Raw genomic sequence first — 23,096 nt, 5'->3', positions numbered from 1 at the left:
AAATCCTTCAGCGAATGACCAATGTATTACCGATGTCCAGTCTCGCTATCCTGATACTGGTAACATGGACCTTGTGGTGTGTGGTCTCTCTAGAGTCCAACAATAACAAATTTGCACCTGTGTCGAAGGCATCTCACTGCCCTTCTACACTTCTACACAGGCTATCGCCTTGTCTTTTTTTTTCTTTTTTCTCTTTTTTTCGAGCTCCGGCCGATCGCGAGATAAAAAGCACAGTGTAAATCAAAAACGGTTTATTTGAAACCGTTCACCTACTTCTTTACATTCTCGCCGGCTATACTTTGACGTTTTTTGTACCAACATTCCTCCACCCTCGTCACTGAAGGCAGCCGCCTTTGCTTTCCGCCAGTTCTGCCGCTCGTTGTCTGTCCCAAAATGCTTTCGTGACGGTCAGCGGATCATGTGAGCGAGGAAGTGAAAATCGGAGTTCGCCAAGCCCTGGCTGTAAGGGGAAAACGCTGCACGAGCGCCTTCATTGCAGCTACAGTGTGCGGCCGAGTGTGTCACTAAGATTCACGGCACCTCGTGGTACCATTCCTCTTCGCTTGTTCCGAATTACCCGATTTTCTCGAACCGCCTGATCCACCTGGCTGAACAAGATCATCGTCGATTGACACTGCTTTCCTTCCCTGCTTCAACTGCATCGCGAAAGTCTGTAGCTCTGTAAGTGCTGATTCGAACCTCCTCCTCTGTTGGTGCAATTTGCCGCCTCGAACGAGAGTTACGTTAGGTGGGCTGCATGTAATCAGGGAGAGCCCCTCGGCACGAAGAAGTCGAATGACGGCTTTTTTTGTGTGAGATAAACAGACCGGTTAAAACCGATACAAGTATTTTAGTTCTGAAAAACCGGTATTTTTCAGTATTTGTTTGGTCTGCGTTGTAAGAGGTGGGCCGACCGGTGTGGCCGTGCAGTTCTAGGCGCTTCAGTCTGGAACCGCGTGACCGCTACGGCCGCAGGTTCGAATCCCTGCCTCGGGCATGGATGTGTGTGATGTCCTTAGGTTAGTTGGGTTTAAGTAGTTCTAAGTTCTAGGGGACTGATGACCACAGGTGTTAAGTGCCATAGTGCTCAGAGCCATTTGAACTGCGGTATAAATGAAATGCAATGCTGCTTTGGCTTTCAGAGATTAAAAACGGGAAGAACCACAACTAACTTAACTTAACAGTTCATTTACAGTTTACAATAAAAACAGAAAGCATGTGATCTGATGCCTGTGTTTATATAATACACATTTATCTACATGTGGCTCTTGAACACTGACAAGTTAGGACGAAAAATAGAGTTCTTTAAACTCCGTTTTCACCCTTCGGCACTGACAACTCGTAATGTCCAAATAGTGGTATGCTCCTCTATTTCACCATGGTTTTTGAGCAGAGTCTCAAAAAATTAGCATCTGAGTTTTTTTTTAGTAGTCAGCGACTTAGAGTTTTCCAGAAAAGCAGCGAACTATGGACGGACTAGCTTCCCTTTTATTTGCCTATTTAATACTTTGATTGTTGCTGTCTTGAAACTCGGCTAAATTGGCGTTGAAAAACGACGATGCAACCGAAAACCGGTTGTTTCAGCGGTAACCGCCATCCCTACAACGCAGGCTCAGAACACGGATCTGCCTGCGTGGGGCCGCCAGACAGGAAAACATCGCTCACTGCCGGTAGACGTCACGCTGACACCGTGTGACGCCGCCTCTGCTCCGGACAGCGGACCAAACTGGAAGAGGTCGAGAGTCCACGAGTGTCTTCGGATAGTTCACATCCAGCTGGAGCCACAATCTGAGGACCCGGCAGAGCTGCCAAGTTGGGGGATGTTGATCGCTATGCTCCACCTGCCGCGCCATATTGTTCCGGATCTTCACTAAGGGGTTAAAGTCAGATGAGCTAGCGGCGATAGTGTGGCCGAGTGCTCGGGAGAGTAGGAATGTATGCGTGCAGCCATCAACTTGGGAGCATCCACAGCGTACTCGTGATGAAGGTGCGGAAGAAAGGCCAACAGTTTACAACGCTACGGACCTGTACTGTGGTGGAAATTAGTATAAAGGCACGTAGCTATTTGTGGAGACAAACTCTTTGGTACACGTGTACGTGAAAATTGACAAGATACATCCCACCGAGATTTTGAGTTCTTAAGTTCTGATGATACCAGTGGCGGAAACTCTTTAAGGCGTACAACTTTTTAGAAATAAAAATAGAGATCAAAATGGACAGCTATACTGACAAGGGAAAACTCCCGACAGCCTTGGTCGAAACAGGAGTCAGGAACTATTTTTTAATTCTACGACGATATCTCCCAGCCTAAAAATTAAAATCTAGTGAACGTGAATGTGAGTTTACGTTTATAAAGAGAAAAAGTCGATAGTTTGCATCGCATTTCTCTGTTGTTTGTCATGTGGTTTAGCTGGAACTACTTACGCTTTCTTTCTGTAAAGATTTTGTCAGTGTTTGCGCAGCTAATTTCCACAAGTCATGCTCGAAATTGTATGACGGAGAGACAGACAATATGAAATGAAGGGGATACTCTAAGACATTTAAATTAGCCGAAGGCAGGCATTGCCTGTCAGTGAGACAGCGACTGTCCGATTTAAGTTTCTTACAACGACCACAATTAGCGCTCAATATTTTTTACCGGCCGGTTTCTCTCACTTTAACAAGAGCGTCGACAGAAACTACGTAATTTGCTGCTTACAGGCGTTCAGTCTGGAACCGCGCGACCGCTACGGTCGCAGGTTCGAATCCTGCCTCGGGGATGGATGTGTGTGGTGTCCTTAGGTTAGTTAGGTTTAAGTAGTTCTAAGTTCTAGGGGACTGATGACCTCAGAAGGTAAGTCCCATAGTGCTCAGAGCCATATGAACCATTTGAGCTTACAGGCGTTGAAAACTATAAACGGTGACACTTAAGAAAAAAAAAATTATGTGTGCCCTGACCGGGACTCTAACCCGGCACCTCCTGCTTACATGACCTGTAAGCAGCTAAAGGTCTGGATTTCATTATAATTTCATTCATCAAGAGGTGCAGGGTCATCAATTGTGTCTGTACAGATACCAGCTTCATATTCATATACAGGGTGTTACAAAAAGGTACGGCCAAACATTCAGGAAACATTCCTCACACACAAATAAAGAAAAGATGTTACGTGGACATGTGTCCGGAAACGCTTAATGTCCACGTTAGAGCTCATTTTAGTTTCGTCAGTATGTACTGTACTTCCTCGATTGACCGCCAGTTGGCCCAATTGAAGGAAGGTAATGTTGACTGCTGTGCTTGTATTTACATGCGACTCATTGCTCTACAGTACTAGCATCAAGCACATCAGTACGTAGCGTCAACAGGTTAGTGTTCATCACGAACGTGGTTTTGCAGTCAGTGCAATGTTTACAAATTCGGAGTTGGCAGATGCCCACTTGATGTATGGATTAGCACGGGGCAATAGCCGTGGCGCGGTTTATATCGAGACAGATTTCCAGAACGAAGGTGTCCCGACAGGAAGACGTTCGAAGCAATTGATCGGCGTCTTAGGGATCACGGAACATTCCAGCCTATGACTCGCGACTGGGGAAGACCTAGAACGACGAGGACACATGCAATGGACGAGGCAATTCTTCGTGCAGTTGACGATAAACCTAATGTCAGCGTCAGAGAAGTTGCTGCTGTACAAGCTAACGTTGACCACGTCACTGTATGGAGAGTGCTACGGGAGAACCAGTTATTTCCGTACCATGTACAGCGTGTGCTGGCACTATCAGCAGCTGATTGGCCTCCACGGGCACTCTTCAGCGAATGGTTCATCCAGCAATGTGTCAATCCTCATTTCAGTGCAAATGTTCTCTTTACGGATGAGGCTTCATTCCAACGTGATCAAATTGTAAATTTTCACAATCAACATGTGTGGGCTGACGAGAATCCGCACGCAATTGTGCAATCACGTCATCAACACAGATTTTCTGTGAACGTTTGGGCAGGCATTGTTGGTGATGTCTCTATTGGGCCCCACGTTCTTCCACCTACGCTCAAAGGAGCACGTTATCATGTTTTCATACGGGATACTCTACCTGTGCTGCTAGAACATGTGCCTTTTCAAGTACGACACAACATGTGGTTCATGCACGATGGAGCTCCTGCACATTTCAGTCGAAGTGTTCGTACGTTTCTCAACAACAGATTCGGTGACCGATGGATTGCTAGAGGCGGACCAGTTCCGTGGCCTCCACGCTCTCCTGACCTCAACCCTCTTGACTTTCATTTATGGGGCCATTTGAAAGGTCTTGTCTACGCAACCCCGGTACCAATGTAGAGACTCTTCGTGCGCGTATTGTGGACGGCTGTGATACAATACGTCATTCTCCAGGGCTGCATCAGCGCATCAGGGATTCCATGCGATGGAGGGTGGATGCATGTATCCTCGCTAACGGAGGACATTTTGAACATTTCCTATAAAAAAGTGTTTGAAGTCACGCTGGTACGTTCTGTTGCTGTGTGGTCTCCATTCCATGATTAATGTGATTTGAAAAGAAGTAATAAAATGAGCTCTAACATGGAAAGTAAATGTTTCCGGACACATGTCCACATAACATATTTTCTTTATTTGTGTGTGAGGAATATTTCCTGAAAGTTTGGCCGTACCTTTTTGTAACACCAGCGGTACCACAAAAGGACGCAGGAACGTCCGTGACGTGATAGAATTCCCAAAATCTCCACCAGCACTGACCTGAAAATTCGTAACCGACGGCTTCCCACACCTTGGTGCCAGGAGTAACATTGCTGCGCCTCTTCAAATCACCGAAAGAATCGTATCTGTCCCGAGGTCAACTTCACAATCACCGAACATGATCATCTGGCGTAGAGCAGAGCCGCGATTCATCGCTGAACACAATGCGACACCATTCATCAGCACTTCGCGCTTCCCAATCACGGCGGGACTCCAGACACAATCGTCCCGAGTGGTGCTTGTGGTGTCACCGCCAGACACCACACTTGCTATGTGGTAGCCTTTAAATCGGCCGCGGTCTGTTAGTACACGTCGGACCCGCGTGTCGCAACTATCAGTGATTGCAGACCGAGCGCCGCCACACGGCAGGTCTAGTCTAGAGAGACTCCCTTGCCCTCGCCCCAGTTGTACAGCCGACTTTACTAGCGATGGTTCACTGCCTACATACGCTCTCATTTGCCGAGATGACAGTTTAGCATAGCCTTCAGCTACGTCATTTGCTACGACCTAGCAAGGCGCCATATTCAGTAACTATGTCTTCTGAACAGATAAGATTGTGACTCATGTACCGTCAAGAGCGACGTTCATCGTTAATGGATTAAAGTTAAGTATCAAACTAATTACGTCCGCTTTCTGAATTCTCATTCCTTGTCATGTTCCAGACCTCACGTCAGTATAGTTCTTCCCTCCTCACGCTAGTCTGCGTGAGCTAAAACGCGTGCATTTCGGCCTCCATTCGTAACACGGTGTTGGCTCTTCTGCCAACACAACAGTGCTGTTACCGGCAGCCTATGCATTCGATGGTAATTCCGTTGTCCAGTCGCTCTACTCTCCGACCAATGGTTTCGTTTAACATGGAATGTTGAAAGCAGTCCATTACCTGAATGAGATTTTCACTCTGCAGCGGAGTGTGCGCTGATATGAAACTTCCTGGCAGATTAAAACTGTGTGGCGGACCGAGACTCGAACTCGGGACTTTTGTCTTTCGCGGGCAAGTGGTCTACCATCGAGCTACTCAAGCACGACTCACTCCCCGGCCCCACAGCTTTACTTCTGCCAGTAGCTGGTCTCCTACCTTCCAAACTTTGCAGAAGCTCTCCTGTCCGCGAAGGGTAAAGGTCCCTAGTTCGAGTCTCGGTCTGGTTCAAAAATGGCTCTGAGCACTATGGGACTCAACTGTTGAGGTCATTAGTCCCCTAGAACTTAGAACTAGTTAAACCTAACTAACCTAAGGACATCACAAACATCCATGCCCGAGGCAGGTTTCGAACCTGCGGCCGTAGCGGTCTTGCGGTTCCAGACTGCAACGCCTTTAACCGCACGGCCACTTCGGCCGGCAGTCTCGGTCTGGCACACAGTTTTAATCTGCCAGGAAGTTTCAGTCCATTACTTGTTCTCGGTTCGCAGGCGCAGATATGAAGGATATACTATGTGCCTGGTGCACAATACGACGATGCAGCCTTGTTATGGTCAGACGTGGCTGACTAGAAACTTAGGAATGAGTCAGCCCGCCGTCACGGGAGCCACTGCCGCATCTGAATGTTCCACAAAACAGTTGGCGAAACGGAGACCAACAATAAAGCCAGTTTCAATTACTGTCAGGTGCTGATAACGCTGTCTCACACGGGTACGCAGCGATTCAGTGCCCTTCAGAGTGGCTGTTCACTGTATTTCGTAAAAAAATACTTTTGTGAAAGTTTTGAATAATGTAAGAAAGAATCCGCGGACACTAATCAACATAGCATCTTTCTTCTTTAGCAGGAAATGTCGTCGTTGTTGTGACTTACACTCCGAAACTACTCTCCATGCTACCCTATCCTGTGCAAGCCTCTTCATCTCCGAATACCTACCACAGTTTACGTCGATTTGGAGCTGCTTACTATATTCAACCGTTAGTCTCCGTCTACAATATCCAATCACACATTACCCTCGATAGTAAAATTCACGATTCTCTGACGTCCCAGAATTTATTCTTTCTGTGGATAGCCATTCTTAGTAAAGTTGTGCCATAAACGTCGATCTTCCCCAGTACGGCTCACGAAAGATTGAGGAAAATTAATAAATAGTAAGGAATAAAATGCACTGAAGAGGCACAGAAACTGGTACACTGTTAGTATTTATTGCATACTAATGAACATGTAGACTCACAAAAATCTGCAGCTGAGAGGCACCCACATGCCTTGCTCATACTGTGGCATCAAGCAGTCAGGCCTGCAAGATGAGTGGTCTGCCAAGCGAGTGGATTCATTCTTATTTATCGAGTAACACGAACTCTCGTACTCACACTTAAGTTACAAATTATCCTCCTGTATGAATAATACGCAACGGAAACACGCATCTGACTATCAGTAATTTACAGAACTCTGACTGTACACTACGCACTGGCAATACCACATTTTCTTTCCTTTTTTATTTAACGGCTTTTGTCTACACGTGACCACCGCACTGAATATGAATGGCGCACACATTATAAATTCGGGACATTATGACAACATACAATTCGAAGGAAAAGTCCACCAATCTTTTTCTTTTCACTATCTTATTTATTCCGATAAATTCTCTAACCTAAACACACAAATTCTATAACCTACAACAATAACACATGAGAAGTTCCGCCCAGTGGGCATGACTTTACATTGGTGAATCTCTATATTATGGTCTCGTAATTATTTAACGCTACAGTGCACTTTCTGGATAGGATGGTGGATCTTTTATTATACCTCACACTTCGACTCTCACAATCAACATCACGAAACTTTCCTCCAGACCGAGCGGTACAGAAGGAACAAGCATAACCCACTAATCTTTTGAAACTACCTCGCTACTCTCCCATGCAAACCACACATATCCAAATTACATGACATACACCACAGTACAATGTGAAATACTACACAGGGAATAGTCACGACATTATCACTTTCAGCTTTCCCACTTCAATCAATATTTACCCCAGTTTCATACGACACTGCCCCACTTTGTAATTCTACTTTCCTACTATGAACTCTGGAGATATATGCACGTCTTCCTGTGCAATGCAAGCCATGTGGCGTTGCTGGATAGACGGCCGACTCACCTTGCTTCTCTCTCAGAGTTTGAATCTAGCGTCACACAGGATCATATCACGCAAAGTAATATTAAGAACGTATTCATCACACACGCGAGTCCTCAACTGTTACCATGGACGAGTACTTCTCTTTATCTTTCGTCTCATACACAGTTCGAGACTCACACAGTACTCACCACGTGGAAGTACTCGTCTCTAATTTCAAGTCCCTCACACGCCATTTCTTAAATATTTCAACTTATGGTACACACGCTATTTCTTAAATATTTCAACTTATTGTACACACGCTAGTAATTCAGCTTAACTTAAGCACACGGAAGTATTTCAACTTATTGCTACACGTGGTTTCATTGTGACCGTTGGTCACTTCCGAAGATTACTACAATCCCATTAATATTACCTGCCTGACATTTAATTCTCCCCACAAAAGTTCCTGAAATAGATAAATTAATATTTCAAACTACTCTTAAATATTCCACATGCATACCATGTCTCCACTCTTTCGTCATTACGGAGCACAACTAAAACAGGTCTTAACAGCACAAGATCCAGCGGCAGAGTGCTGAAACATGGCCGTTCTCTAGGTCCTCTCACACCTCTGTCGAAGTGGGGGGAGCACCTTGCTACCGTATTGGTCAGCCACATTTCAGGCGCTCAAAGCTCAGGTAAATTTCATCTCTTTGGTCCCACCAAAGGTGGCCAAAGGATCGACTCAAAGATGATGATATATTCACATTCACTATCTGCGGTTAACAGACGACCATACATTCATTCATTTCACAGATCTCACCAAACTGGATGTAGGGATTTACTTTGTGGGAGTGCACATGTGATCAATTAAATAAATAAATTGTCATTCTTTCCCACACTGGTATCCGTCTTCGCTGTATTAATTGAAATTGAGTTATTTTACAAAAAAAAAAGTGTTGTTCTGACAAAAAATAATGAAGTATGTTGTACCTATTTTCAACGTCGGGCGGTACTGTACCCTTTCACAGCAACAAATTTTCAGCAGGAGTTAAACAAACGACTTCAAGAAATTCAAAATAAACAGAAACAAAGATGATCATTTACAGATGCTGGAAGCCAACAGAGAATAGAATCGCTAAAAGAAAAAAAAAATTCCAGCTGTTATGCGAAATACTGTTGGGTTTCTATAATTTAAAAAAATGGGGGTGTGACAACTTGTTTTGAAATGTAGTGTATAGCTGTAATTTTTCACGATAAACCTAATAAAGTATATATAACAATATAAGCAGAAAAGAAATGGAATTCAATAAACTAATAAAAATATTCTCACTTTTTCATCATTCAAAAGTACCCTATGCCCTTAAAAGCCAGCCGTGATTTTCCGTGACCGCACAGACGCTCCGAGGACAATATGCGAGGAACGTCTCAGCTTGACTTTCTGCAGGTTTGAGCGCGACATGCAGGCCTACCAAAGTATCCCATCCACCCCACCCTGCCTAATATCATGTAGGGCCACCGCGAGTACGCAGAAGTGCCACAACACAACGTGGCATGGTCTCGACTAATGTCTGAAGTAGTGATAACGGGAAATCATACAATGAATCTTGCAGGGCTGTCCATAAATCTGTAACAGTACCGGGGGGTTGGAGATCTCTTCTGAAGAGCACGTTGCAAGGCATCCCATATGTGCTCTATGATGTTCATCTCTGGCAAGTTTGGTGGCCAGAGGAAGTGTTTGAACTCAGTGTTCCTGGAGCCGCTCTGTAGCAATCCTAGACGTGTAGGGTGTCGCATTGTCCTGCTGGAATTTCCCAAGTCCGTCGTAATGCACAATGGACATGAATGGATGCAGGTGACCAGACAGGGTGCTTACGTACGAATCACTTGTCAGAGTCGTATCTAGACGTATCAGGGGCCCATATCACTTCAACTGCACACGCCCCACACCATTACAGAACCGTTACCAGCTTCAGCATTCCCCTGCTGTCGTTCAGCGTCCATGTATTCATGAGGTTGTCTCCATACCCGTACACGTCCATCTGCTCGATACAATTGGAAACGAGACTCGTGCGACAAGGTAAGATGTTTCCAGTCATCAACAGCCCAATGTCGGTGTTGAAGGACCGAGGCTAGCGGTAAAGGTTCGTGTCGAGCAGTCATCAGGGCTCCGAAAGCCCACATCGATGATGTTTCGTTGAACGTTTCGCACGCTGACACGGAATTTTTGTTTCGATGAAACAAAAATTTTGTCCCATGCCTAAAGGTACTGGGATTCTGTTATTAAGCAGGCTGTTGAAATAGGAATGAGCCAGAAGAACTTTAACCGTGATAGCGAATACTATCTGAGCGGTGCGTGGAAACGAGCGCTCGATGCAGAGAAGCAGCAGAGACGTTCCTTCCAAGGTTTACGTTCCAACGGAAGCGGTGGCGCCACCGGCGCACACAGTGACACCGTCTGCGACAGCAGTACGTAATCGCCGACCAATCAGAAGCCGACCAATCAGAAACCGTCGACGGGCTATAAAAGGCCACCACAGCAGCAGTGAAGACAGTCATTTCCTCCTGACGATGGAGGTTATCGTCGAAAGCTTAGAGATTTTATCCCGAATATACGCGGCAAGAAAACCGAGAATGTTTTACATATAATTGTGGTCCATGTTTGTCACTTGTCACGAATTTGGCCTTCTCTTTCGAGGTCCTAAGTCCTGCCTTGCCAGCGATCCTTTCTAGTAGGTTGATCTGTATGGCCGCTTCTTCTAAGTTCCCTGAAAGTGTTGCAAAATCATCAGCGAGAGCCAAGCAGTTGTCTTTGGTTCCTCCCGATTTTCTTCATACAGATTAACTAATCCCTTGATTTTCAAGTTCGGAATTCGAAATTCTCACAATCTTCTCCAGGCCACACTTCAATACCGGGTGATCAAAAAGTCAGTATAAATTTGAAAACTGAATAAATCACGGAATAATGTAGATAGAGAGGTACAAATTGACACACATGCTTGGAATGACATGAGGTTTTATTAGAACCAAAAAAATACAAACGTTCAAAAAATGTCCGACAGATGGCGCTTCATCTGATCAGAATAGCAACAATTAGTATAACAAAGTAAGACAAAGCAAAGATGATGTTCTTTACAGGAAATGCTCAATATATCCACCATCATTCCTCAAAAATAACTGTAGTCGAGGAATAATGTTGTGAACAGCACTGTAAAGCATTTTAGGAGTTATGGTGAGGCATTGGCGTCGGATGTTGTCTTTGAGCATCCCTAGAGATGTCTGTCGATCACGATACGCTTGCAACTTCAAGTAGCCTCAAAGCCAGTAGTCGCACGGACTGAGGTCTGGGGACCTGGGAGGCCAAGCATGACGAAAGTGGCGGCTGATCATACAATCATCACCAAACGACGAGCGTAAGAGATCTTTCACGCGTCTAGGAGTACTTTGTTTCTTTTTTTTTGTTCTAATAAAACCCCATGTCATTCAAAGCATGTGTCAATTTTTACCTCTCTATCTACATTATTCCGTGGTTTATTAAGTTTTCAAATTTATACTGACTTTTTGATCACCCGGTAGTATTGGTGATAATGCATCATCGTGTCCCACATATGTCTTGATTTCAAATGGTTGGGACAATTCTCCCATAAACTTCAGTTTGGAAGTTGTGGCTGTTAATGTTTTTCTGTTAATATTTGCCAGCTTGTTTTTGCTTAACGTTACTATTATTTACTCATTTTTAGTTAGTTTGTTATTAACTCGAAGAAAACGATTTATTGACATATAGTCACCACGGATTCAGAAAATATCGTTCTCGTGAAACACAACTAGCTGTTTATATTCATGAACTAATAAGTGCTATCGACAGGGGGTGTCAAATTGATTCCATATTTTTAGATTTCCAGAAAGCTTTCGACACCGTTCCTCGCAAGCGTCTCCTAATCAAACTGCGTGCCTACGGAGTATTGGCTCAGCTGTGCGACTGGATTCGTGATTTCCTGTCAGAAAGGTCACAGTTTGTAGTAATAGACGCAAACTTAGCGAGTAAAAGAGAAGTAATATCCGGCGTTCCCCAAGGAAGTGTTATAGGCCCTCTGTTGTTCCTGATCTATATTAACGACATAGGACACAATCTGAGTAGCCGTCTTACATTGTTTGCAAATGATGCTGTTATTTACCGTCTTGTAAAGTCATCAGATGATCAAACCGACTTGCAAAATGATTTAGATAAGATATCTGTGTGGTGCGAAAAGTGGAAATTGACCCTGAATGAAGAAAAGCGCGAAGCTATTCACATGAGTACTAAAAGAAATCGGTTAAATTTCGATTACGCGATAAGTCACACAAAGCTGAGGGCTATAAATTCAACTAAATACTTAGGGATTACATTTACAAATAACCTAAATTGGAACGATCACATAGATAATGTTGTGGGTAGAGCAAACCGAAGACTGCGATTCATTGCCAGAACACTTCGAAGGTGCAACAGGTCTACCAAAGAGACTGCTTATACTACGCTTGCCCGCCCTATTCTGGAGTATTTTTTTAAAATCTTTATTCAATTCATTGCATTATACATATTAACCCACTACCTAACTGCATTAGTGGATCCTAATAATGATACAAAGAAATGCAGCTTTCCATGCTACACTACAGGTGATTTTATTATTATTACTGTAATCTTACCGCTATGTGGTTCTAAGCTACTTAATCTACAAGGAAACTACCTGCAGCGTTACAGGTGTGCCAGTGCTACTATAAACCTGATGGATGTTGGCCTGGCGCACTGAGCTAATCCCAGTGGGCATGCCCCTGGCACTGGGCTGGCCCTCAACTTGGTATCTCTGCAGTCTATTCTTAGGTGTTATCCTATCTTCTACGTCTAATCTAAATTACATACGTCATAATTGGTACGTGTTCCAGTCCGGTGTTTTTGTACCCTCCTCCCTCCTAGTCCAGGGAAAGGCGGATTCCAGCCGTGAAGCGGCTGGCCAAGTCCCTACCCGGCGGTACAGGAAGGGTGCACGAAGTCTAAGTCGGTGAAAAGTTTTTGTCATTAATGTTTGTCCCTTAAAAAGTTCTTAAGGACTTTTTTCGATATTTCATCTGTGAGTTTATTTAAGATGTTAAAAGTGTTGTCGTGCCTTAGTAAGTGGTAGGTGTCATTGTTTGGTAGCTGTTGTCTTAGGTCATGGGCTACGTCATCGAAGAGGTGGCACTCATACACCACATGTTCCGGGCTACCCTGCACAGCACCACAGTCACACGCTGGTGTAGCCTGCTTCCCAAACCGACGTAGATATGTTGGGTATGGTCCATGTCCAGTAAGAAAGTGCAGCATTCCTCTTGTAGGCGTGAAAAATGTAAGTTTTATCCTTTCCTCTATGTCCGGTAGCAGCTCATAGGTTCTGCGTCCCGTATCCTCATTGTTCCACTGCTCCTGCCACAGTTCGATCCCTCTCTTTTTGATGGCGTACTTATCCCCAGCATAAACCCCAAGAATCTCCCTAATTTTGTCCCGGTTCTCCTTCTTCGCCCAATACCAGGCGGTCTGCTCACGAATTTTTATGTCCAGTGGACAGATCCCCATTAGCACTAAAAGCGCTCCCCCAGGTGTTGTCCTGTAGGCCCCTGCTGAACGTAGAAGCATGTTCCGCTGCACTCTTCTTACGGCCATGGCAGGCATGACCCTCGTGAGTCTGTGTGCCCAGACCCCTGATCCGTATCCTACTATTGAGGTCAAGATGCTATTATAATTTGATTAAGTTGGGTGGAAGGTGAAATCGTTTGTGACCAATTCCAATGAGATTGTTTAATAAAACCAAAGATTTTTGAGATACGGTATCAATGTGTGAGGCAAAGTTCCACCTCTCATCGATGATTACACCTAGATATCGGGCCTCGCGGCGCCGAAGAACTGGCGTGCCATTAATTCTTACAGTAGGGTTTCTGACCAGTTGGCCTTTGAGAAGTAGGTATGTAGATTTACTGGGCGCAATCGTCATTTTGGTTTTATGACACCATGATGTAAGTACAGTTAAGGCTCTCTCCACTTTGGGCTCTAAGTCCTCGCGGCTTCGGCCGCCGACCAGCAGGAGGAGGTCGTCTGCGTATGCTATGACCTCTAGCACATCGTCACAGTTCTTCAGGTCTTCCAATAGTGGCTCCATGTTGATGTCCCAAAAGAGAGGTCTTAAGACAGAGCCTTGAGGACATCCTTTGGTCACAGTCTTCCTGACCATGCCGTTAGGGGCAGATAGCCAGACCTCCCTGTCTGCACAATAGCTCCTCAGACAGCCGTATAGTAGCCCTGGACAGTACTTCTCCCGCAAGCAGGAAAAGAGTGAGGGCCATTCTGGAGTATTGCTGTGCGGTGTGGGATCCGCATGAGGTGGGACTGACGGATGACGTCGAGAAAGTACAAAGAAGGGCAGCTCGTTTTGTATTATCGCGAAATAGGGGAGGTAGTGTCACAGACATGATACATGAATTGGAGTGGCAATCATTAAAACAGGCTTTTTTCGTTGCGACGGGCCCTTCACCCACCTACATAGGGAGAAATGACCATCACGATAAAATAAGAGAAATCAGGGCTCGCACGGAAAAATTTAAGTGCTCGTTTTTCCCGCGTGCCGTTCGAGAGTGGAACGGTAGAGAGACAGCATCAAGGTGGTTCATTGAACCCTCTGCCAGGCAGTTTATTGTTGTAACGTCCCCTTAGAAAAATTTATGAATGACTGTTCTGATACACCTCTTACATTATTTGATTTTCAAACAGCTCAGCAGAACTGAATGTACTCAGACATTTCGCTCTTCACCTATTCTGATCAACACTAAACTGACACACAATATTTTTAGCGCAACGCAATCTGACTTTCAAAAATCCCTACAAAAGAATGGCCCTGACTAACAATAACCTATACCTTTCATGAAGCACTTACCTCACAAAAATCTTCTTTACTCGAACTACTGCAATACAGCTAGCGCTACTACTGCCAGGTAAATAAAAGATTCTAACTATTGAAGGCACAAACTACTGATAGGCATAGTCAGCAAATGAAAGATTTTGATAGAGAACAAACAATGTATTTACCTTAATAATGTTCCAAAGTCATCATATATATATCAGTTCATAATATCCAACATTACAGCCGGCCGGAGTGGCCGTGCGGTTCTAGGCGCTACAGTCTGGAACCGAGCGACCGCTACGGTCGCAGGTTCGAATCCTGCCTCGGGCATGGATGTGTGTGATGTCCTTAGGTTAGTTAGGTTTAATTAGTTCTAAGTTCTAGGCGACTGATGACCTGAGAAGTTAAGTCGCATAGTGCTCAGAGCCATTTGAACCATCCAACATTACAAATTTCTGTCATTTCTCTCCCGACATCCACCACTGCTGGCGGCTCACCTCCAACTGCGCAACGCTAAGCGCTGTTAACAGCCAACTGCCGAACACTAGAATAGCAAATTCCAACAATGCAAACCAGCCACAGACTGCACACAGCATAGTCAGTGATTTTCATATAGAGCGCTACTTGGCGTTACCAACATAAAAACCTAAACAGCCTACTTACATTGTGAATAGCAGAGTAATCACGTAGATGTAGATTACTCGTATTTAGGGCGTGAGGCGCTCCTGTTTTTGTGGGAAACCATGTATAAAAACATAGATGTCTATCCAAGAACGGGAGCGTCCACAGGTTTGAAAGTTTTTGTGTTCCATACTACGCAACCTATGCCGGAAACGTCGGCGTCGCCAAAGCTCTGACTTGTAGGGGTCGGCCGTGATTTAGAGGCGCCGGCGCGCTACACGACCAGCGGTCCAGGGCGCAGGACTGCCAACGACCACGCCCCGTGTTCTGCTCCAGCGGCAAGTCATTCCTCTCCCCGTATCGTTTCTTTAGTCTCCGCCGCTGCCGCGAGCAGCGTACCGCTTAGCGGAGCGACTGGATGGGAGCCGGCAGCAAGCGTGGTAGCGTGATTGCGGGGAAACTTCTCAGTCTGCCCCAGAGGTGGGATGCGTTGGTAGGCCTGCATGTCGCGCTCAAACCTGCAGCAAATCAAGCTGAGACGTTCCTCGCGTATTGCCCTCGGATATTCTGTGCGGTCACGGAAATCCCCACTGGTCTTTAAATGCACAGGGTACTTTTGAATGATGAAAAAGCGAGAAAATTTTTATTAGTTTATTAAATTCCAAGTCTTTTCTGCTTATGTTGGTATACACGGGCAACGGCCTTGCCGCAGTAGATACACCGGTTCCCGTGAGATCACCGAAGTTAAGCGCTGTTGGGCGTGGCCGGCACTTGGATGGGTGACCATCCAGGCCGCCTTGCGCTGTTGCCGTTTTTCGTGGTGCACTCAGCCTCATGATGCCAATTGAGGAGCTACTCGACCGAATAGTAGCGGCTTCGGTCAAGAATGCCATCATAACGACCGGGAGAGCGGTGTGCTGACCACACGGCCCTCCTATCCGCATCCTCCGCTGAGGATGACACGGCTGTCGGGTGGTCCCGGTAGCCCACTTGTGGCCTGACAACGGAGTGCTTTTTTTTGGTATACACACTTTATTAGGTTTATAATGAAAAATTACCTCTATACGCTAAATTTCACAACACGTTGTCACATCCTCATTTTTTTTAAATTATAGAAACCCAACAGTTTTTCGCATAACAGCTGGAATTGTTTCTTTCAGCGATTATATTAGAGATAGAATCGCTCTGGTTACTCTGTTGGTTTTCAGCATCTGTAAATGATCATCTTTGCTCCTGTTTATTTACAATTTGTCGAAGTCGTTTGTTGCTGCAGATTTTTGCTAGCCTACGTGTTCACTAGTATGCAATAAATACTAACAGTGTCACACAACAACAACTACGAAAAAATAAAATTCAAAGTAACTAGTTTACAAACAAACCAGTCCGTAGTATTGAGAGGGATCTATGTATCAGTTCTCCGTGGATGATGGTCCGCCCCTAGTAGCTGAGTGGTCAGTGCGACACAATGTCATAGCTAACGGCGCGGGTTCGATTCCCGGCTGGGCCGGAGATTTTCTCCGCTCAGGGACTGGGTGTTGTGTTGTACTAATCATCATTTAATCCCCATCAACACGGAAGTCGCCGAAGTGGCGTCAACTCGAAAGACTTACACCAGGCGAGCGGTCTAGCCGACGGGAGGCCCTAGCCACACGGCATTTCCCTTCCATGGATGATTCCATTTTTTGTGTTAACAGTGATGCTGTTTCTAGTGGAGCCTAAAGTATTCCCACTAGCTAGCTGCTCATTATTTTCGCGCAAAGTCCATCACACATCTCGACACTTCCTTTATTAAAAAAATGCTTTGGTAATCAGTAACTGATTACTAAATTTTATCGTAGTACCCTAGAATTTTACACATAATGATGAATTAAATGTAGAATTCTACTCAAAGGCAGGTATAATTTCTTGTACGTAATTACAGATTCATTTATGTAAAATGTTTTTATCTTCCCAAGTTTAATTTCTTGTAAGTAATTACAAATCCATTTATGTAAAATTCTTTTATCTTCCCAACAACTTATTGCAAGAAAACGATTTTTTTTGCTGATGTATGCGTACGTCAATATAATTAATTACATTCACCAATGAGGCAATAAGTACTTTTAAAGAAGCCCAAGCGGAAGATTAAAGATGCTGCACGAGGAAGACTATGATTTAACAGTTTTCTGAGGCACATATTAATACGACTGAAATCTTAATTTGCAATTTTCCCCAAAGCTGTACTTTTCAGGATTTAGATACGCACGTTTCCATAAGTTTATAAAGTTTGCTATTGTCTATACCTATCGTGTAGACCTAAAATTTATTGCATGTTCAACCAACTTATAGAGAAACAAAATTTTTAATTAGAAATAAGTCTAAAAATTTAAATATAAGATACTTTTTATTCTGGTTAATATACTTAATGTGCAGGATTAAATAGGTCTAGTATTTCAGCCGACATGTCACTCACTTCTGGTGAAATACGGTCTCCTTCATATGTGTATTATTGCACTAAATGGTACCTGAAATGGAAGAAGCATTTTGCAAAATCTTGTGCATCACTTTCTAATTATTGATTTTTATAGACATCAATATGTCCAAATTTGCTAAAAAAAAGCAGCACTCCGTCTTCAGGCCATGAGTGGCCTGCCGGTACTTTTCCGACCGCCGTGTCATCCTCAGTGGAGGATGCGGATAGGAGGGGCGTGGGGTCAGCAGGTCGTTATGATGGTATTCTTGACCGGAGCCGCTACTATTCGGTCGAGTAGCTCCTCAGTTGGCATCACGAGGCTGAGTGCACCCCGAAAAATGGCTACAGCGCATGGCGGCCTGGATGGTCACCCATACAAGTGCCGACCACGCCCGACAGCGCTTAACATCGGTGATCTCACGGGAACCGGTGTATCCACTGCGGCAAGGCCGTTGCCAAATCTGCCAAAAATAGTTGAAAATTCGTTAGAAAGTATTCCTCATTAACTGTGATAAATTACAAAACTATAAAACATACAGAAAAAAACATGGATGAGAGAAATACGTGCTGATTTTCACAAAATACGGAACCGAGAAAGTACTTTGCGTCCTTAAGCGGCCCTCACACTCTCATTATTTCTGACACAATACCAAGAACAACTCAATAAGAAGGCGGAATATCTATATCGTTAAGTGTTAGTCAGATCTGTGGCTTTCTAACGAACTTGTCGCCGCCACACGATATGTAACTCGCGCGTATTGCAATTGAGTTGCTTGCAGCAATCACGCAGAACGGGAGGAATAAGTCGGAAACGATCTCAGTGAAAACTTCAGTCTACCAGACTCTCATTTGGTTCATTTACGGCAGCATGGATTCGTAAACAACGACGACAATTAATTCGATTAATTGCAGAACAAGTTTTAACTAATTTCTACTCCGTTTTTTTTTTAAATGTTAATTGTCTTGCCAGTATCAGGCGACATACAGATATCAACTGCCACTGCTGTCACGAACAGCGGTTGATTTTGCGCATCAGATCTTGACGGCGCAGTTGCATACGAAAGACTGGTTGGGACTGCTTGACAAATCGCACGTGTGTGGTGGGGTCGAAGCGATCGATGTGTGAACTGTGCAGTTTATAGTGCACACGTGCTGTTTTCCATACAGGGTGAATCACCTAAAGCTGGCACCGCAGATATTGCAGAAATGGGAAGTGCTGTTGGTGTGCGATTATCAAAGAATGGTTTGGTATTCAGGGACCAGTACTGTAGTCAATCAACAGATTCTAATAGTATTTAGAAAATGTTTTTTTGTGCAGGGATACAATTTTTAAAAGCAACAATGCCTATTGACATTAATTAACTAAAAGTGGGGTAAATTAGAATGTCAGTGGTGTTGCAGGATTCTAGTGCAAATCGCTTACGGGATGTCGTATTACGCATCTTTTCCACACCGGCACTTGTTTTGTTCCATTCAGATGCGTAGTTGCTTGTACGATGTTTCCAGAATGAGCGTTTCACTCTGCAGCGGAGTGTGCGCTGATATGAAACTTCCTGGCAGATTAAAACTGTGTGCCGGACCTAGACTCGAACTCGGGACGAGGTATTGGCGGAAGTAAAGCTGTGAGGACGGGGCGTGAGTTGTGCTTGGGTAGCTCAGATGGTAGAGCACTTGCTCGCGAAAGACAAAGGTCCCGAATTCGAGTCACGGTCCGGCACACAGTTTTAATCTGCCAGGAAGTTTCGTATGTACGATGTTGTTATGTGTGCTTGTGTATTTCTTCTGGGCACTGCGACGTGCTGGTCAGTTAGAGTGTGCCAGTCCAAGCAATAGGTCCTGAGTGGACGATGGGATTTATGAATGCAGAAAAAGCCGACATGGTCATCGTGTATGCGGTAAGATATCCCAATATACATGAACCATGTCGGCAGTTCTTTATCAGTCTCTTCATCCATTTACGTGAAAGCGGTAGTCTAATACCTGGACAACTTAACAGAAGGAAACAAGTGACGACAGAAGATGGGGAAACTCCCGCGCCGTCTCACGAGGAAATGGCGTGAGTTGGGTAAGTGTCCTACGCTATCTCCATCAACGTGGGTTCCATTCCTACCGCCGGCCGCTGTGGCCGAGCGGTTCTAGGCGCTTCAGTCAGAAACAGCGCTGCTGCTACGGTCGTAGGTTCGAATCCTGCCTCGGGCATGGATGTGTGTGATGTCCTTAGGTTAGTTAGGTTTAAGTAGTTCTAAGTTCTAGGGGACTGGCGACCTAAGATGGTAAGTCCCATAGTGCTCAGAGCCATTTGGACCATTTCCATTCCTATCACTTCTCTCTCCATCAACAGCTGCATAGAAACGACGATGAGAGTCGAGTTAACTTCTGTACTTGGGCTTTAAGGTGGGACACTCCACATGTCTCATTTATCTTGTTTAGTGATGAAGCCACATTTAGCAATTATGGCCGGGTAAACCTCCGCAACATGCACTGGTGGTCTGTTACCAATCCCCGTTGGGTTCTTCAGGTGGAGGGTCAGCGTCCATGCGGTGTAAACGTGCGGTGTGGGATAGTGAACCATCAGCTCATAGCCCCGTTTTTCATACGCCGAACAATGAACGTGCCAGCCAGCTAACAGACTCTCTCACACGGATGCTACAAGACGTTCCCCTGCAGACTAGGAGGAACCTGTGGATCCAACACGATGGCTGTCCAGCCCATAGTGCACCAAGTACTATAGCATGTCTTCATGAACTGTTTCCAAATCTCTGAATCGGACGCAGAGGACCTTTACCATGGTCGGCCCATTCCCCGGATTAGAAGCCTGTAGGCTTTTTTTTTTCTGTGGCGACAGCTGAAACACGCTGTCTACAAGGACATACCAACTACACCCGATGATATGCAACGACGTATTACTGTAGCCTGCTCGGACATCTCCGCTGAAATGCTGGCACGTGTGCAGCTGTTGTTGCATACCAGGCTGGAAGCGTGTACTGCCGCTTTCATGGTCATTTTGAACACAACCTGTAATGGTTAGTTGTCTCGTTACTGGTCAGAATCCACATAAGTGGTGTACGCACTTGCGTTGCTCTTTAGTGTGCGCTACCGCAGGTGTTGTACAAGTATGGCTGTCGGAGCTTTTCAAAATACGATATCTCGTAAGCGACTCGCACTAGAATCGTGCAACAAACGCCACTGACATTCTAATTTACCCTACTTTTAGTTTGTTAATGTCAATACGCATTGTTCCATTTGAAAAGTATATGTTCGCACGAAAAATACACTTCCTAATAATTATTACAATCTGTTGAGTGGCTAACAATACGAGCCCATGACAATTAATCTGTTCTGTGGAAGCAGCACACCAACACCACTTTTCCATTTCCGCAATATATGCGGTGCAGCTTTTAGATGATTCAACCTGTATACAGCTTGATACAAAAAGGTACGGCCAAACTTTCAGGAAACATTCCTCACACACAAAGAAAGAAAATATGTTATGTGGACATGTGTCCGGAAACGATTACTTTCCATGTTAGAGCTCGTTTTATTACTTCTCTTCAAATCACATTACTCATGGAATGGAAACACACAGCAACAGAACGTACCAGCGTGACTTCAAACACTTTGTTACAGGAAATGTTCAAAATGTCCTCCGTTAGCGAGAATACATGCACCCATCCTCCGTCGCATGGAATCCCTGATGCGCTGATGCAGCCCTGGACGATGGCGTATTGTATCACAGCCGTCCACAATACGAGCACGAAGAGTCTCTACATTTGGTACCGGGGTTGCGTAGACAAGAGCTTTCAAATGCCCCCATAAATGAAAGTCAAGAGGTTGAGGTCAGGAGAGCGTGGAGGCCATGGAATTGGTCCGCCTCTACCAATCCATCGGTCACCGAATCTGTTGTTGAGAAGCGTACGAACACTTCGACTGAAATGTGCAGGAGCTCCATCGTGCATGAACCACATGTTGTGTCGTACTTGTAAAGGCACATGTTCTAGCAGCACAGGTAGAGTATCCCGTATGAAATCATGGCGGTGAATCGAGGAGTGACATTATACTGAGTGCACTATCCGAAAATTACCTCGAGCAATTAAACAGAGAACCGAGTCGTGGAGATAACATCCTGGACCTACTGATAACAAACAGACCCGAACTTTTCGACTCTGTATGTACAGAACAGGGAATCAGTGATCATAAGGCCGTTGCAGCATCCCTGAATATGGAAGTTAGTAGGAATATAAAAAAAGGTAGGAAGGTTTATCTGTTTAGCAAGAGTAATAGAAGGCAGATTTCAGACTACCTAACAGATCAAAACGAAAATTTCTGTTCCGACACTGACAATGTTGAGCGTTTATGGAAAAAGTTCAAGGCAATCGTAAAATGCGTTTTAGACGGGTACGTGCCGAATAAAACGGCGAGGGACGGGAAAAACCCACCGTGGTACAACAGCAAAGTTAGGAAACTACTGCGAAAGCAAAGAGAGCTTCACTCTAAGTTTAAACGCAGCCAAAACCTCTCAGACAAACAGAAGCTAAACTATGTCAAAGTTAGCGTAAGGAGGGCTATGCGTGAAGCGTTCAGTGAATTCGAAAGTAAAATTCTATGTACCGACTTGACAGAAAATCCTAGGAAGACACTCCGGGATGATGATGGCATTGAAACAGAGGATGACACGCGTAAAGCTGAAATACTACACACCTTTTTCCAAAGCTGTTTCACAGAGGGAGACCGCACTGCAGTTCCTTCTCTAAATCCTCGCACAAACGAAGAAATGGCTGGCATCGAAATAACTGTCCAAGGAATAGAAAAGCAACTGGAATCACTCAACAGAGGAAAGTCCACTGGACCTGACGGGATACCAATTCGATTCTACACAGAGTACGCGAAAGAACTTGCCCCACTTCTAACAGCCGTGTACCGCAACTCTCTAGAGGAACGGAAGGTTCCAAATGATTGGAAAAGAGCACAGGTAGTCCCAGTCTTCAAGAAGGGTCGTCGAGCAGATGCGCAAAACTCTAGACCTACATCTCTGACGTCGTTCTGTTGTAGAATTTTAGAACATGTTTTTTGCTCGAGTATCATGTCGTTTTTGGAAACCCATAATCTACTATGTAGGAATCAACATGGATTCCGGAAACAGCGATCGTGTGAGACCCAACTCGCTTTATTTGTTCATGAGACCCAGAAAATATTAGATACAGGCTCCCAGGTAGATGCTATTTTTCTTGACTTCCGGAAGGCATTCGATAGTTCCGCACTGTCGCCTGATATACAAAGTAAGAGCCTACGGAATATCAGACCAGATGTGTGGCTGGATTGAAGAGTTTTTAGCAAACAGAACACAGCATGTTGTTATCAATGGAGAGACG

The 23,096-nt window shown here is 44.8% G+C and overlaps 1 protein-coding gene and 1 pseudogene across 1 annotated transcript in view; both read left to right on the top strand.

Moving 5' to 3' along the window:
* LOC124716815 overlaps positions 1 to 23,096 on the top strand; it is a 441,191-nt gene that overhangs the window by 126,254 nt on the left and 291,841 nt on the right. The window lies entirely within an intron of this gene.
* Positions 15,969 to 16,086, top strand: LOC124717447 (annotated as a pseudogene).

Source organism: Schistocerca piceifrons, chromosome 9, assembly GCF_021461385.2.
Source record: "Schistocerca piceifrons isolate TAMUIC-IGC-003096 chromosome 9, iqSchPice1.1, whole genome shotgun sequence".
In the NCBI taxonomy this organism is placed as follows: domain Eukaryota; kingdom Metazoa; phylum Arthropoda; class Insecta; order Orthoptera; family Acrididae; genus Schistocerca; species Schistocerca piceifrons.
Note: the sequence above shows the minus strand (reverse complement) of the source record. Positions and strands in the feature narration are given on the sequence as shown.